This window comes from Nomascus leucogenys, chromosome 22a (assembly GCF_006542625.1).
Source record: "Nomascus leucogenys isolate Asia chromosome 22a, Asia_NLE_v1, whole genome shotgun sequence".
In the NCBI taxonomy this organism is placed as follows: Eukaryota; Metazoa; Chordata; class Mammalia; order Primates; family Hylobatidae; genus Nomascus; species Nomascus leucogenys.
This window is the reverse complement of record NC_044402.1, coordinates 37,638,294-37,655,600: the sequence shown is the minus strand read 5'-3', so window position 1 is coordinate 37,655,600 and position 17,307 is coordinate 37,638,294.

Below are 17,307 nucleotides of genomic sequence, written 5' to 3'. Positions count from 1 at the left end.
CTGTTCTTTATTAATATCAGTAATTCTACCAATTGGTTTTGAATGATAAACAAACCTTGCATTCCTGGGATAAATCCTACTTGATCATCATGTATAATCCATTTTATATGTTTCTGGAATGTGTTTGTTAAAATTTATTAAGGGCTATTGCATCTATATTGATAAAGAATATTGACCTATAGTTGTATTGTGATAGGTTTGTAGGGCATCATTTTGAGAGAGATATTAGACTCATTGATTTGGAAAGTATTTCCTTTTTTTTCTGAGTTTGAGTAGGATTATTTCTTCTGCAAATATTAAATAATTCACCTGTGAAACCACTTAGGCTTGGACTTTTCTCTGTTGAAACATCTGTAATTACTAATTACTAACTCAGTTTCTTCTTTTTTTAATTAAAAAATATATTTATGGGGTACAAGTGCAGATTTCTTACATTTATGCATTGCAGAGTGGTAAGCTCTGGGCTTTTAGTGTACCCATCACCCAGATAGTGAATACTCTACCCAATAGGTAATTTTTCTGTCCTCACATCTCCACCCACCCTCCCACCTTTTCATAGTCTCCAGTGTCTATTATTCCACTTTGTATGTCCATGTGTAGTCATTGTTTAGCTCCCACTTATAAGTGAGAACATACAGCATTTGACTTTGTTTCTGTAACTCAAGTTTCTTTATAAATCCTTCGTGTCTCTGTGGATTTTCTATTTCTTCTTGAGTTAGTTTTGGTAATTTGTGTCTTTCTAGGCACTTGTCCATTTTATTAAATATCTACATGGTCTAATTTGTCTACATTAACATGATATTCCTTTGTGTTTATTTTAATTTCTCTACATTAACAGTGATGTTCCCCACGTTATCCCTGATTTTTGTCATTTGTCTTTTGGTCATTTCTGTTTTCCTTGGTCTATAAAGCTAAAGTTTTACCTATTTAATTGATTTTTTTAAGGAATCACATCTAGGTGTCATTGATTCTCTGTTGTTGCTCTGATTTCTATTTCATTGATTTTACTCTGGCCTTTATTATATCCTTCCTTCTGATTACTTTGGGTTTCTCTAGTTTTTCAAAGTGGAATAGATTATTGATTTGAGATTTGTATTGTTTTCAAACAAAGCTATAAGCTATAAATTTGCCTTTGTGACCTTGAAAATAATGTGTATTCTGCTATTGTTAGGTGAAGTGTCTTATAAATGTGAATTAGGTCGAGTTAGTGTTGTCCAAGCCTTTTATATCTTTCCTGATTTTCTGTCTAGTTGTTCTAGCAATTATTGACAGTGAGGTACTAAAATCTCTAACTATAATTTTTTGATTTATCTATCTCTTCTTTTAATCCTGTTAGACTTTGCTTCCTGTATTCTGGGGCTTTTGAAAATTAACATGGCCATTATATTTACCTTATAATTACAATTTGCAAAAACTGTATATATATGTGTGTGTGTGTGTGTGTGTGTGTGTGTGTGTATCTCCTTTTACTTTCAATCTGTGTCTTTGAATTTAAAGTATGTCTCTTGTAAAGAGTATATCATTGGGCCTGCTATTTTGTTTAGTTTTACAATCTGTCTATTGATTGGTGTTTATCCCATTCACACTTGATGTCATTGATACATAAATTTACATCTGCCATTTTGTTATTCATTTTCTTTAGAAGTCTCATATTTTGTTTCTTCATTCTTTCATTTCTTTTGTATTAAATTCTATTCTGTGTATCCTTTTAGTTTCTCTGTCAATTTTTTAAATGACATGTTTCAAAGTTATTTCTTAGAAGCTGCTCAAGGGATTACAATATATATATTAATTTATCAATATCTATCTCATACTGAAACTCCTTAAATACAGTTAAATATAGCAATCTTGCTACGTTATACCTTCATTTCTTCCCCATTACTTTTTGCTAGTTCGTACATATATTTTTGCTAGAAATATAGATTTAGAAAAGAAAACACGTTACTTAATGTTTTGTATTTATTCACATATTTCCCATTTATTGTGCTCTTCCTTTCTTCTTATGGACTTGGGTTACCACATCCTTTTCTTTCACCTTTTCAGTGCTGCTAACAATAAAGTCTCTCAGCTTTTGTTTATCTAGGAATGTATTGTTTTCATATTCATTTTTGAAGGATAGCTTCACTTAATATAAAATGCTTGACTGACAGTTTCTTTTTTTTCATTCAGCTCTTTGGATGTGTCATTTCACGCCTAATGTTTCCTATTGTTTCAAATAGGAAGTCAGCAGTTTATGATATTGTTGCTCTCTGTACGTGAAGAGTCACTTTTCTTCTGTTGCTTTCTAGAGTTTTTGTTTGTTTTTGGCTTTCACTAGTTCAACTATGATGTGTCTAGGTGTGAAGTTCTTTGTTTTATTCTACATGGGATTTGTTAAACTATTTGGATCTGTTGGTTAATTTTTAAAAATTCAAATCTTTGAAGTTAGAATTATTTTCTTTCTTTTTTTCTTTTTTTTTTTTTTGCTCCCTTTTCATTTGTGGCCCTCCTAGGACTCCATTACAAATACGTTTATATATGTAATACTTTCTACAGATTTCTGTGACTTTCTTCATCTGTCTCTCTGTATTTAAGATTAACTAATTCCTATTAATCTGTCTTCCAGTTCATTCTTTCTCTTGCTGCTGTATACAACCTGTCATTAATCTGATTTAGTAATATGTTATTTCAGTCATTGTGCTTTCAACTCTATAATTTTATTTCTTTTCTATAGTTATTATTTATTGATATTCTCTATTTGAGTCATTATCATTATATATTTCTTTATTTTTAAAATTCTTTGGTTGCATCTATAATATCTGCTGTGAAGTGTTTTTTTGTTTGTTTGTTTTTATTTTTTGAGACAAGGTCTCACTCTGTTGTCAGGCTGGAGTGCAGTGGTATGATCACAGCTCACCACAGCCATGACCTTCCAGGTTCTGGTGATTCTCCCACCTCCACCTCCCAAGTAGCTAGGACTACAGGTGTGTACCACCATGCCTGGCTAATTCTTTGTATCTGATGTACAGTCAGGGTTTCATTATGTGCCCAGGCTGGTCCCAAACTCCTGGACTCAAGCAATCTTCCTGCCTCAACCTCCCAAGATGCTGGGACGAGGCGTGAGCCACCATGCCTGGTCAGAAGTTTTAATTGCTAAATTCATCATTACCCACTCTGAGAGAATTTATACAGACTTCTTTTCATGTTTTGAGCATACATCATACTTTTCTGTTACTTGACCTGATAGTTAATTTTATGTGTTAATTTGCTGGGTTATGATGTCTGGATGTTTAGTCGAGCATTATTCTGGATGTTTCTGTAAAGATGTTTTTGAATGAAATTGAGATTTAAGTCAGTGGACTTTGGGTAAAACAAATTATCATCCACAGTTTGGATGGACCTCATATGGTCAGTTGAAGGCCTTAATAGGACAAAGACTGATCTTCCTGAGAAAGAAGGAATTCTGCCAGCAGACTGCCTTTGCACTTGAACTGCAATTCTTTCTGGAGTCTCCAGCCTGCCAGCCTACACCATCATATTTTGGATTCACTAAGGCTCCATAATTGCACAAGCCAGTTTCTTAAAATAAGTCTCTCTATATATTTACACATCCTGTTGGTTTTGATTCTCAGGAGAATCCTGGCTAATATAATTTGCATATCGTAATTTTTTGTAGAAAACTAGATTATATGATATATGTAGTAATTCTGGAATCTTGTTTTGTTTGTTTTATTAACTTGACTGGATTTAGTCTGTGGAATCTCTTTCCTCCACACTGTGGCATCGATATCTCTGCTCAATTTTTAAAATGCTATTCTTATTTTAAAGCTTGGTTTTCTAGGGTTGCTCCTGTTTTATCATAGTTTAGAGGTCAGCCAATGATTAATCACAGGTTGTGCTTAAACATCTTGAGACTGCGTAAGGCTTCCAGCCTCCGCCAGTGGATGTGTGAGTCAGTCAGGGAGCAAATTGAATGTTATGATAACACGACTTGGTTTTCCTAACTACACCTCATATCAAGTCATCCCCCTCTAGCAGCAATGCTGCTAGTTTTCATGGCTAGCCCCATCCTGATTACATTAACTGTGCCAGAGTTACAGAATCTTTCTGCTCTTATACAAAGTTAAGCAGTTTTTCTTGAATAAATGCTTCTAAATTTATTGTTTGCCAATGGTTAATTTCCAGATAACTAAAATGGTTATGGCAATTTGGTCCAATTTTATGAACATTTTTCTGGAAGAGGGCTGGCTGATTACTATTGCTTGAAGCTTCATTCTGAAAATCTATTTATTTTGAATCTGCATCTTTCATGTATAACATGCATCTCATCCAAAGTTGAATCGGCACTTTTGACTTCCTTCAATCTACTTTCTGCTCTGACCACTCAACAGCAAATGTCACAGAGGTCTATTCTTAGCTCTGGTCTTTCAATGTTAACTCTGGCCTATATGAAGTTGTAGAAAGCAAACTTGTCACATTTGCTGAGATCCCAAGGTGTAAAATGGAAACTAATTATATAGATGACAAAAATCAGAATTTGATCAACTGGTTAAAAAGCAATAAGGATTAACATAAAAACAAGTGTTTAGGTTCTGAATTGCACAAGTATCATTGACTGGTTTGAAGCCTCTCTGCATTACTTCTTTCCCCTGTGTATCTTCCTAACCACCCAACCAGGGAAATCATTTAATGCCTAGGTTCAGGTTTATTTCCTGACTATCCATATGATGTTTAAGCTTTCATGTTAGGTAACGTTCATGAGTGTGTCTATCTCCTTGCTTGCTTCATATATTAGGCACTCAGTGAATAGAAGTTTTGTTATTGCAAACCAAGTGTTTTTGGATTCCTCCTCTACTTCCTCATTCTTTCTAAAAATTCTAAGCATCTGTCTATAGAATCACAATTTTTCTCTGCTCTGTTGTTAAGAAAATGAGAGAAATGCTGGCTTATCCTTATCTTTCATTCCTTATATCCATTCACTTTGCTATCTTATATTAGTTATTTTATCTATAAAATATTACTTCGTGAATTTCTGTTTCCACTAACCTAACCAGGCTCACACCACCTTATACCTATATTATCACAATCACTTTGTAATGCTCACCTGACGTTGGTCAGAACATGCAGTGGGGTTTTCAGGGATAGGCAAGAATGAGCAATTCAAGTTCTTTTCTTTTGATTTACTCTTGAAACAGCTATAAAGCAGGAGGCGATGTATATGAAAAAGACAAAAATGCAAATGCTTGGTCACAGTTTTTAGATTTTCTTGGTATCTTGTGGAAGCATGTTCAAATTGCATTCTTGGCATCCCACATGGTTTGAAACATCTATCAGTACAAAGAGTTCAAGAATAATGATATCGCTGTCTTTTAGAACTCAGTTATATCGGCACTCAGCAGTGAGGTATTTTTATCATATAATACTATAATTCTGCTCCTTGGTTTGCCTGATATTCAAACAAAGGGCTTGGAAATTCTTGCTGTGTTTGTAGACATTGTCTATATTCAATGCCCCCTATTCTTTTTCCATTCACTCCTAGCCTCATGCTAATCTAGCTTTTGTCTCCAATATTCTGTTCCAAATATATCCCCCTTTTAAATTTTCAATTAACTCCACATTGTTAAATCTTATGGCCAAATTTCTGTCTTCACCTTATTTGTGCCACCTAAGAATTTGACACAGTATCTCATTCCATCCTCCTTGATATGTGGTCAATTAGCTGCCAGGATGCAGGTGCTGCTGATCTTCCATTTGCTCTTCCCAAGGCACACTTTATTCATTTCCCTTCTTGTGTCTGGGCCTGTGAGGCTAACCTGCATGGATTACCTCAGTAGGATCTTGTGACTTCTGGCTTTCAGTGACATCCAGTCAATGGGAAGCCCTAGTAAGAGATGAGAGGGAGAAGAAGGAAGTCAGGTATGTATTTTCTTGACTCTCTTCCTTGAGGGTTGCCTTGAGCTGATTATATGCCTTCTCTCACAGTAGTGAAATCTACCCGACTCCCTCAACTTATAATCAACCTTACCCAACTGTCTCCCTCAATTTATGATAAACTCCCTCCTCGACTCATGAAGTCTAGAGACAACTAGCATTGGGACACTTTACTATCGCCAGTGATTTCCTGAACCCACACATTTGTAAACAATTTTCTGTACCTCTGTTTCCACTGGTATCACTCTCCTCCAAGCCTCCTATTTTATGTGGATTATAGCACTAACCTCATCACCTGTTTCAATTTGTGACCTCTTAACTCTATCCATGAGTCTATTCTCAACACAGCAGCCAGAGTAACCCTTTTGAAATCTAAGTTAATATCATGTACCACTCTGTTTCAAAGCCTTTTAGGAAAATTTATTGAAAGTTCAAACCAAAGTTCTTATTGTTTTCTGAAAGCCTTACATTCCCTGGCTTTTTTAACCCCTGTGATTTGATTTTGAAGGGGTGCCCTGCCCCTCCACTCCTGTGGGTGTTTCTTGTCAGGTGGGACGAGAGACTGAGAAAAGAAAGAGATACAGAGACAAAGTGTAGAGAAAGAAAAGTGGGCCCAGGGGACCAGCGCTCAGCATAGGGAGGACCCGCGCCAGCACTGGTCTCTGAGTTGCCTCCGTATTTATTGATCATTATCTCTACCATCTTGGAGAGAGGGATGTGGCACGACAATAGGGTAATAGTGGGGAGAGGGTCACCGGGAAAACATGTGAACAAATGTCTCTGTATCATAAACAAGGTTAAGAAAAAGGTGCTGTGCTTTGACGTGCACATACGTAAACATCTTGATGCATTAAAGAGCAGTATTGCCGCCAGCATGTCTCACCTCCAGCCCTAAGGCGGTTTTCTCCTATGTCAGTAGATGGAATATACAATTGGGTTTTACACCCAGACATTCCATTGCCCAGGGACGAGCAGGAGACAGATGCCTTCCTCTTATTTCAACTGCAAAGAGGCCTTCCTCTTTTACAAATCCTCCTCAGCACAGACCCTTATAGATGTACATATATGTATGTGTATATATACAGATATATGTATATATACATACACATATATGTATTTATATGTGTGTATATACATATTGTCTTTGTTATTTGTAATATATATACACATATATGTATTTATAAGTGTGTATATACATATTGTCTTTCCAATCAGCTTATAAGCTTCTCAATGATAATTATGTCATGCAATTTTTTGGTGACTTCTGAATGTCACATAGAGAATGTTCAAAGATATTGTGAAATTAAATAGAATTTGAAATTTTTTTCTTTTAACAATAATTAATATACCTTTAATTCAAACATATTCAAAATACTTTCTCAAATATAAGATCAAATTTTTCTAGATTTATGTGACCTCGTATTTGCTTTTGATATAAAATTCATTATATGCTTGCCTTGAAAACTTAACTTCTCATACGTTTGTTCTGAAACTTTAAAAAAAATTAGATTTTTTGAGGTGTTTAGATTTGAATAAAATGTAAGAAATTTATAAAGACTAAGGTCCTCAGAAAATATGTCATGTGCATGCTCTGGGTCAATCACATATTTGCAAACTACATACGGATACAGAATAATATCTAAGAATTCTTGTCTTGAATAAATTACATGCTCATTAATGTTCTAAAAGTGATTCCACATGTGTATTGGGATATGGAGTCACTTGTCCAATTTGTGTTTATTTCGTAACTGGGTTAATTTATTGATTCCACATGGGATTTGGGAGGCTGGTGATTTTTCTTACAACATCTGTGTTACTTTAATAACAAATCTCTATTTAACAATAAAATATTATTTTATAATATCATTATATATATGAGTCTGATAGGCTCTGGGAAAAGGCATTCAGAAACATTATCTCCAAGTTATTGTACTGCCCACTGAATTTGATTCTTTACCATCTTTGTTTCTAAAGCATAAAGGAATAAAAAAGTGGGAGAGATGAAAGGACAAAATTACAGGTGGGCTATATTGACCAGCACTATGGAGCATATGTCTCTTTTCTGTAAATTATGTTTCTATTCTTTTCTTGATTGATATTTTGTTTACCATTTGATCATCCCAGAATTGGTCACTTCATTTTATTAATCCCTTTCAGTTCTCATTCAAATTGCTTAAGAACATTAGAGTGTCTTAATCTCCTGTTTAAAAAAACGTGGTTGGTTTAATTTTTAATATTTTCATATTCTAACCATCTGATACCTAAGTGAAAATTTAGTTTCTGTTGTTTTGAAAACAATATTTTAGAATAGATTATTTAGAACCATGTAATTTTCTTCCCAACCCTCATTCTAGGTCATATGTTCAAAATGTTATTGCTATTTGGCAAGTGCCCAGAGTCACACTACTGAAGACTCCTACCTGGTCTACCTCCCGTCCCTAGTCATTTCACCCTGCTTTCTGATACCAGTCCCACAACCTTTTGCCTGTTCCTCTGTCTCGTCTCTGCTCTCAACCTCTCTTTCAGACCTCCTATACTTCTCCTTTCCAGACTTCAACAAAGTTCACATAAAAGAGACACAGGGCTGAGAGAACACATAAGTGAACTCGTTTCAAAACTAAGTACAAATGCCAAAGCTCTCTCTTTTTAGTTTATTCAGCAGCAATATAACCTAGTGGCTAAAAGCACAGACTCTAAAGTTTGGGTCTGTATCTTGTCTTTGCCTCTGTTATTGGAATCTTGGTTCATAATTTCTAAGAGCTAAGTTTTCTTAATTGGAAAATGAAGATAAGATAATAAAAGTCCCCTACATAAGTCTGCATGAGGATTCAATATATTAGTATTTGTGTTAATATATAAATACTTAATTTTAACATATAATACATAAGTACTTAGAATAATACTTGGCCCATAGTAAGTGCCACTTATGCTATTACTATGTAATTATCAGCATGTTAGTACACTATTACTATCACTATGGCTACATTACAGATACATACATTTTAGCTGATACTATTATTATTAAGCTTGTTCACAATAATGCAGGGGAGACTACTCATGGAAAATCATGCTAGATTATGTTCTCTGTTATAGAAATGTTTTTTAAAAAACTTACGAACAATCTCTCCTTCATCTTTAAGCACATATATGGAGTCTACTAAGACAAAACAGGGCTACAAAGCATATTTTTTATTAATCCTAATAATTTGTTACAAACTCTTGATAGCTTCTTCTGTTCTTTGTTAAAATTTTTTAATTGGCTTTTATCTTTGAGGAAACATTCCAACATCTCCAAATCTATGATTTTACTGTGGTCTGCAGTTGTAACTAAGCAGACTCAAAAAAAAAAAAAAGGTAGCAATTACATTGAGGGAGAGATGCCAAAACTGTAGACAATTTAAGTCTTCTGGAATTTTCACTCTTCACAGTTTGCCACAGTCATGTGAGAAATCAATGTCTTCCTTTCCAATTGCATTATTATCACTGGGTCTTTTTCATTACTTTTGCAATTTGGGGCATCTTGGCTACAAAATTAAGAGATTATTTTCTCTCAAAACTGAATAGATAACAAAATAAAAACATAGACATGTATAAATTGTACACTTTAGTATTTACGGATTGAGATGTCAATCACAATATTAGAGATATAAGAAGGGACAATTACAATAATTTTACCATCAAAGAATCTATTCACATTCATTTTGTACCAATAAAGGTTAGGCTCTGTGCTAGTCAATGCTATGGTGGATAAAAATAGATATCATTCACTTTATCATTGTCTTAGGCATTACACTAGGTGCTGGGGAGAAAAAAATGAATAAGACACAATGTAGGTCTTCATAGCCTGGTGGGAGACAAAGCCATGGCTGTCAAGCATCTCCAGCTTAGTTATCAGAAAAAAAATAATAATAAATAACACATGTAAAAGGCTTGGCTTGAATTTCATTACCAAAAATCTAAGGCTTGCAGGCTATCACGAGCAAAACTTGAGTGAGAAGGCCGGGCGCGGTGGCTCACGCTTGTAATCCGAGCACTTTGGGAGGCCGAGGCGGGCGGATCACGAGGTCAAGAGATCGAGACCATGGTGAGACCCTGTCTCTACTAAAAATACAAAAAATTAGCCGGGCGTGGTGGCGGGCGCCTGTAGTCCTAGCTACTCGGAGAGGCTGAGGCAGGAGAATGGCGTGAACCCGGGAGGCAGAGCTTGCAGTGAGCCGAGATAGCGCCACTGCACTCTCCAGCCTGGGCGACAGAGCGAGACTCCGTCTCAAAAAAAAAAAAAAAAAAAAACTTGAGTGAGAGAAACTAGACCTGGAAGAGTACATTCTTTGTGTTTACATTTCAATAAAGTTCAAAATGAGACAGAACCAAGCTATGGTGTTAGTAATAAGGAAAGCATCTCCCCCTTGCAGGGGGTGGTGATTGGAAGGGAGCTCAAGGGAGGCTTCTGTGATGCTGAGCTGAGAATAGTTATTCAGTTTCTTGATATGGGTGATGCTTATATGAGGTTGTTCACTTTGAGAAAAAAACACTTATGATTTTTACACTTCTCAGTAGGCATGTTATACTTCAATTAAAAAAAATCTCATGACTGGTTAGAATTCCAAAATCATTCTTCTGATATTCTGCCAAATGTCTAGAGAGAGGCACAATAGTATCCTCTTGTTTTTCTCTTTCTCCAGGGCTCCTGCATTTCCTCAGGGCTAGCCTTGTGTCTTCCTGGGCTAACTCAAATATAACAGGTAGTCATGTCCTTAGGGTCCACTGAATATGTATTAGCATGCATGTTTCATTAACATTGGCTTCACAGACTTGATTGGAGGCTTTTGAAGCATATAGAAAAATGATTTACACTTGGGATCATGCATGGAACTTTAAATGTGATAGGTATTGTTCATAAACACATTCTTTGTCCACCTTTATGGAGTTTTCCTACATCTAGTTCTAGATTCTCCCCATTTTTCTCATTCTCACTTTTCTTCTCTATATTCTCTTCCCTCTCTATCAGGCGCTTCTTGTGCACTTCTATCCTCTCTCGTTTACCTGACTCCAGCCGTCACTGCAGGGAAATGTTCTTTGTAGGCTTTGACTCACTGCATTCTGGCAGCATCTCACCCCAGTCACACACCAAGTGTTGCATGAGGCTCTTCTGATGCTGTGGCCTGGGATGCCAGGAGAAGCCTGCACACATGCAGGACCCAAGATTGCAGGAGTTAACATCTGACACAATCTTCAACCAATAGAGAGCTGATGGATGTTACTCCTTGTCAGTCTTCAAGCGGACAATCCTGAGAGGCATTTTATATGTTTCTCAGAACTTCCCGGAGTGATTGACATGCTGTTGTTACAGCAGTGATGGACTGAATAACACCCCTCCTTTTCTTCTTACCTGTTTCTGTTATTGATTTCTTATTCCTGCTCACTGCGATTAACTGTCACATAAACTATCTTATTAAAATCTTTGACTGAGGCATTGCTTTCTGGGGACTGTGGTTAGGGCCAATTGATACTAAAAAGTAGATGTGCAGGATAGGATTCCAGAACGGATAGAAATAAGAGCCTTATTGGGAGCAGACAGTGGGATGAAGATGAAGCCTAGGCATGTTGTGACATCACAATTAGTAAGTTTCTCACTTCCAGTGGAATAGGATGAGGCTGGGTGAAGGGTGAAGCGCTGGGGGATTCAGGGGCTCTAACAGTGCTTTGGGGGCAGTAGTAATTTGAAGGATTGAGGAATTTACTGGCCGCTATTTACAATTTTAGAAGATTGAGCCTATACAGAGAGTTAAATTACCAACTCTCAAATTAAGGCCTTCAAGGTAGCATCTAGAAAAACTGTCATATCCTGCAGCCACAGAGCAGATTTTACTCATAACCAGACCAAGGAGCTTCAAAGCAAAGTCCAGCCTCGAAAAGTTTCCTGTGCTTTGTCTACTGGGCCTCATCCAGTCTCTTTCCCATCATTGCAGTGCTTACACAGTGGGCTGTGAAAGTAGAGACCAAGGTGGAAATTATGTGTGGCTCTAGAAATATATACGCCCTCTTCCCAAGGCTGACCTAGCTACTACACTTCTGAATACTCAACCTGTCAACCTCAGAGATTGATGACGATTCTCCTATGTAAGATCATCCTGAAGAGACTAGTCAGCCACTTGGATGTCTTTCCACCCTGGAGGAGGCAGCAAGAGTTTATCCAGGAATTGATAGGGACTCCAGATCTGCTTTTATTTCCTTGCTCAAAGTTCCTTTACCCCCAACATCATCTAAGAGCACAAACAATGCCTTATTCATTGGCATGCATTTTTTTCACAATATCGTCTCCAAATGAAGGATCCATTTTATAGCTATGGATATGTGACCATGGAATTCTATGGCCCTCATATAAACATATGCATGCAATCCCCAGAAGCAGTCAGCTTAATAGAATAAGAATAGTCTATTCAAATATTTGCTAGCTGCTAGCTTGGAAACAAAACCTTGCAGTGTTAGAGTCCTAAATCAGTGTGCTGTTTCCTCAAAAGCTAGAACACCTAGGTTGATAAACTAGCACTGGAAGAAAGGATTGGCCCCTCTCACCACCATTTCCAATAACCCATTTGTGGATTTTGGGCTTTCAAATTTAAGCTATGTACTTTGAACCTTAAATGTCCACATTCCCCAATATGACTCCTTGCACCACGGGATAGACTAACAAGGAGTAATATTTATCCATCAACTCCCTTTTTGTTGAGGATTATAGTAAAAGGTGTTAACTTTCATGCATTTATAGGCTTTGCATGTGTGCAGGCCTAGCAGGCTTCCCCTAGAATCTCATGCCATAGTTCGTTTTCTATGGGACACAAAATTTCTACTGAGCTTGAAGCTATGACTATTGGCAGATCACTTTAGGATCCTCATGTCAGTGGACCAGAAGACAAAGAAAGAAGCTCCTAATTAATTTGAGGGCATAGGGGGTTGTTATATTAATGGCAACAGAGAGGGGGATATCTGGAACTCAAGGTATTAACTGAAGCATTTCTTGGCATTTCTATGCCCAGTGATAATAGTGAATGGGCAATTTAAATAATTCTCAATAAGGGCAAAACTAATGAGGGCTCAGACCCTTCAGCAGTGAAAGTCTGCATCACCCCCATAGGCAAGCAGCCAGATTAGCTGAAGGCTTAGCATGAGAGAAATTTAAAATAGGTGATAAAGACAAGAGATGATAAAGATCAATTAAGACTTGGTGATCAATTGCATTGGAAAAGGGGAGAATTGTGTCTTGTTTCACAAACTTCCCTCTACTAAATGATTTGAAGGTCAGAACCTAGAAGACTCAATTAAAGATTGGACTTAATGAAAGGCAGGAACACAGCAAAGAGTAAACTGTATCATATGACTCTTGTTCACTGTCACATTTTCTTGACCTCGTCTCTGATTCCAGTTATAGCTCCATCAGATTAATTCTGTGTAAGCTTCAATATAGCTTGAACTGACAGTATCTTTTCTCAAGCATGCACCAAAATATCTTTCAAGCCTTCATTGACTCTGCACCATGGGATGCTGATGGAGCCTATTCAGGGCATATGCAAGCACACCTGAAATGTGAGGGTATTCACGCCCTCTGGGCAATGCTCTACCAATGGGGGATGGAGGATGATCAATTAATGCTTATTTTTTTTTTCCATCTTCAGGTGGAAATTTGAGAGGCAGCAATATATTCGTTTTCCTTCCTTCCTAGTTTCAATCTCTGTGGTCCCTTACTCCTGCTCCCTGGAACCACCTTTCAATAAACTCCTCGTATCTAAGTTTCTGACTCAGGTTCTACATTTGGTATTAAAAACATACTTTCTCCCTCTCATTTCATTTAAAGCATCTTCCTCCCTTTTCTGATGTCTTGGTACCGGCCACATCTCTGCCCAGAAGATCTCACTTGTCCCCAGAAGGCTTTCAAAATTATATTTTCCAAATAGAGAAATGTCTCTCCCAAAGCAGAATTCAAGCATCTCTTTTTGTTTATTTACTGGCTGATTTTCCTTAGCCTACAACTATGCTCAAGTTATTCCTATCTAAAATATCCACGCACACATACATGTCTACCAACATAAATTCTAAAACAAAACAAAGTCACAAAGGGCACAAAAACTATTCACTTGACTTTATGTCTCTCTTCTCAAAATAATAGTGACATTTGTTGAGTGTTTACTATGTGCCAGGTGCTATTTTAGCCAATTACATATAATATCTCATTTTATTTTCACAAATCCTTGGGAGATACTATTACTATCCCAAATTGTAAAGACAAAAAGCTGTGGTTCCTTGATATTAGGTAACTTTCTCAAGGTCTAATCTTAAATGTGCAAGCATGGATTAAAACGTAGATCCATGCAGGTCTCTGCCTCTGGAGTATGCATAATTACCTAGTACATCAGGGTTGCCTTAAGAACATGGATACCATTTTCAACTCTTCACTTCTCACTTTCCTCTCGATTCACTACAATGACTTCCCATTGAAATAGCGTTTGCTAGGGTCACCAATGTATACCCCCAACATGCAAAATCCAATGGATGCTGTTTATCCCTAGTCTTATCTAGACATCTGTAGTGTTTGATGACATTGATTAGTTCCTCACTTTCTTAATTTTTCCAGACTTGTATATCTTACTGTTTGTTCACGATCTTTTTCATAGGTTTTTCTTCTCACATTTTAAATATTATGGTTACAAGCTTCAGGGCTCAACGTTTCTTTTCACTTTATAATCTCTCTTTGGGTGACTGCAACTACTTTCTTGCATTGACCTCTTAGCTGCATTTACAAAAACCAAAGTTTTACCTGAGTTTTCTACAACTAATTTGTGTAAAATTTAAATAATCATTGTCTCCTAAAATTATTTTTTTTCTCTTTCACCTTAGTCATCTCCTTATTAAAAGTAGAAATTTGGAATCCTTCTTGAGGTCTGTAGGAAAGTTGTTTCAGACTGTCCATTTTCCCAAATATTATCAACTTTAGGGGACAAAGCCAGATGTCCTTAGAGAAACCTTAACTCAGTCAGTCTTAATTGCAGGAGCTAAGACGTAACTGAATACTTTATGCTCAGTGAGAGATAAGAATGACTTCAATGGGATATGATGCGATGCTTTAGACTTACTTTGCAGGTTATTGTCAAAATATAGTTATTTTGGAAGCTGAGGGAAAAAAATCTTCCAGGGAAAAGGAGCTTTCTGTTAGCCTCTAACTGCATGCTATCATTTTTACTAAATAATGGTATTTTTTATTAAAACATTTTCTCATGGTCTGTTGCCACCTAAAAGCTTTGAACTGTGGATATATAGAAAAAATCTGTTCTGACTTGCCTTAGCCTTGGGACCAGTCTTAATAGAATATGCAGCAGTGTTTATTTGCAAGCTGATTATGAAACTTGTTTTCATTTAAACTCTTCTTGATTTATTAACCTCATTTAGAATTTTAGAGTTTTAGATTCTTTGCAACTGATTAAAACAAAGTGCTGTTGTCCTTCCCAGAATAGAAACTGTTCCTTCCTTCTCTTCCATGTGGAAGTCAGTTTTTTGAGACCATGTTTGTTTTTTTCTTGGAATCTTTATGGTGTGAACAGCTTTACTTTGACAACTGCTAATCATTTGAAGTAAGGACAATGAAGACAGCCACAAAAACTTTCTGGAATTACCAAATGCATGTCCCTTTCTGTATTGTCTTTGTCGGCCTTGTCTCCTAGTCAAATAGCAGTTTTAAAAAAAGTTAAATTGTTCCACCTTAGAAGAAAAGCATACCTATAAACTCTTATGAATAAAATCAGATGAAACCAGTTATTTGGATGGCAGAATTGTTTTTCATGTGCTGCAACTGATCTCTTCCTGGGGCATTTCAGACTACATGGGAATACATGGACCTAATGACAAGTCTTCTTTATGTGGCCCCAACGAAGATGTGTTTGGATTGCAATATAGACCTTGTGTTGTTCTGCATGTTCTTTGTGCTATGTTGACTGCAAAGGCGTTACGCTTACCTGATTATTCATATTATTAGGATTAATATTATTTTAAAGAATAAAACAGTCTCATTGGCTTAATGAAATGCTAACACTTGCTTATTTCATTGGTATGTGTATACAATAATTTTAAATATATATATACATATATATGTATATGTATAATCAGTGACTATCCTTGTGACTGAAGCAAAGAGTGTCAGAATGAGGTGATGTGAAGTTATTTTCATACTTACAGTCTGACTGAATTGATATTAAGAATTTGGTTCTTATTTTACCTGCTATGCTCATTCCATACTATATCGCTATTTTCAAATATCATTCCCATAAAACAGTTGTTGACTTTTATATCTTTTTTTCTGCTCATAAGCAGAAGATACAAATAACTTAGATGGCCAATGTTTTTTAAATGTAGACTAGAAGTATTTTTAAGCAGGGATCATTTCATCTAACCCCATAAGAAAAATTAAGGACTTAAATTATTAAATTTTCCTGTGACCTCCTAATCAACACTTCATGCTTTAGTTGTAGAAGAAAAAACTCACTTTGTCTCTGTTTGATAAATACTTTAAAATGCAATGTCTATACACACAGTTTGGTTCTTCAATTACTTTTCCTCCACACTGAAAAACCATCTAACACTATTTAATGGTCTTTCCTAGAGCACTTCATGATTCAGAGTCTTCCAGCTGTGACAAATCAAAAGGCACCTATGTATTCTTTGGGGTTTTTATTTGCAAAAATGTCAAAAATTCAATTTAGTTTGGATTTTGATGTGCATTAATCTTCACGACCTTTTATGCATCAATTAACTGGTAAAAGTTACCAGGGCATCTCTTCACTGAATGTGTCATGAAGGCCTTTAGTCTTTTTTTTTTTTCTTGTATACATTCTTTTCTGTTTTCACTGTGAAATACTTGGGTTTTTCATTCTGGAAACGTAATTTATGTAAAAACAAGTTTAGCTGGGCTTTCTAAAAGTGTATGCTCTCTACCCATCATGGCTTTGGTGAGGCAGGGTCATAGTGGGAGCCCTTACAACAGAGCTTAAGGGAAGTGTGTGTGTGTGTGTGTGTGTGTGTGTGTGGTCTGTATTTATTATTTATAAATTATAGAACTGGAACAACTTTAGAAGGCATGAGCCCTAACCCTCTCACTTTGCAGATGAGAAAAATACAGCAAAATTAAGTTGGGTGTTTTGTAAGATCAGCCAGTTAAGAACATATTTAAGACAAAAAAAAACTCAGCGATTTTTAGCCCTTCTAGAATATCACAGTACCATTGTCACTTTGAGACAGGGTCTGTGTTTAGAGGTTATAATTCAATTTTACCCACCTTCTTTACCTGCACTGAGTGCCTCCAGATCTTTCAATGAAGGTAATGGCAAAACCACAATGAGTTTTGTCCAACAT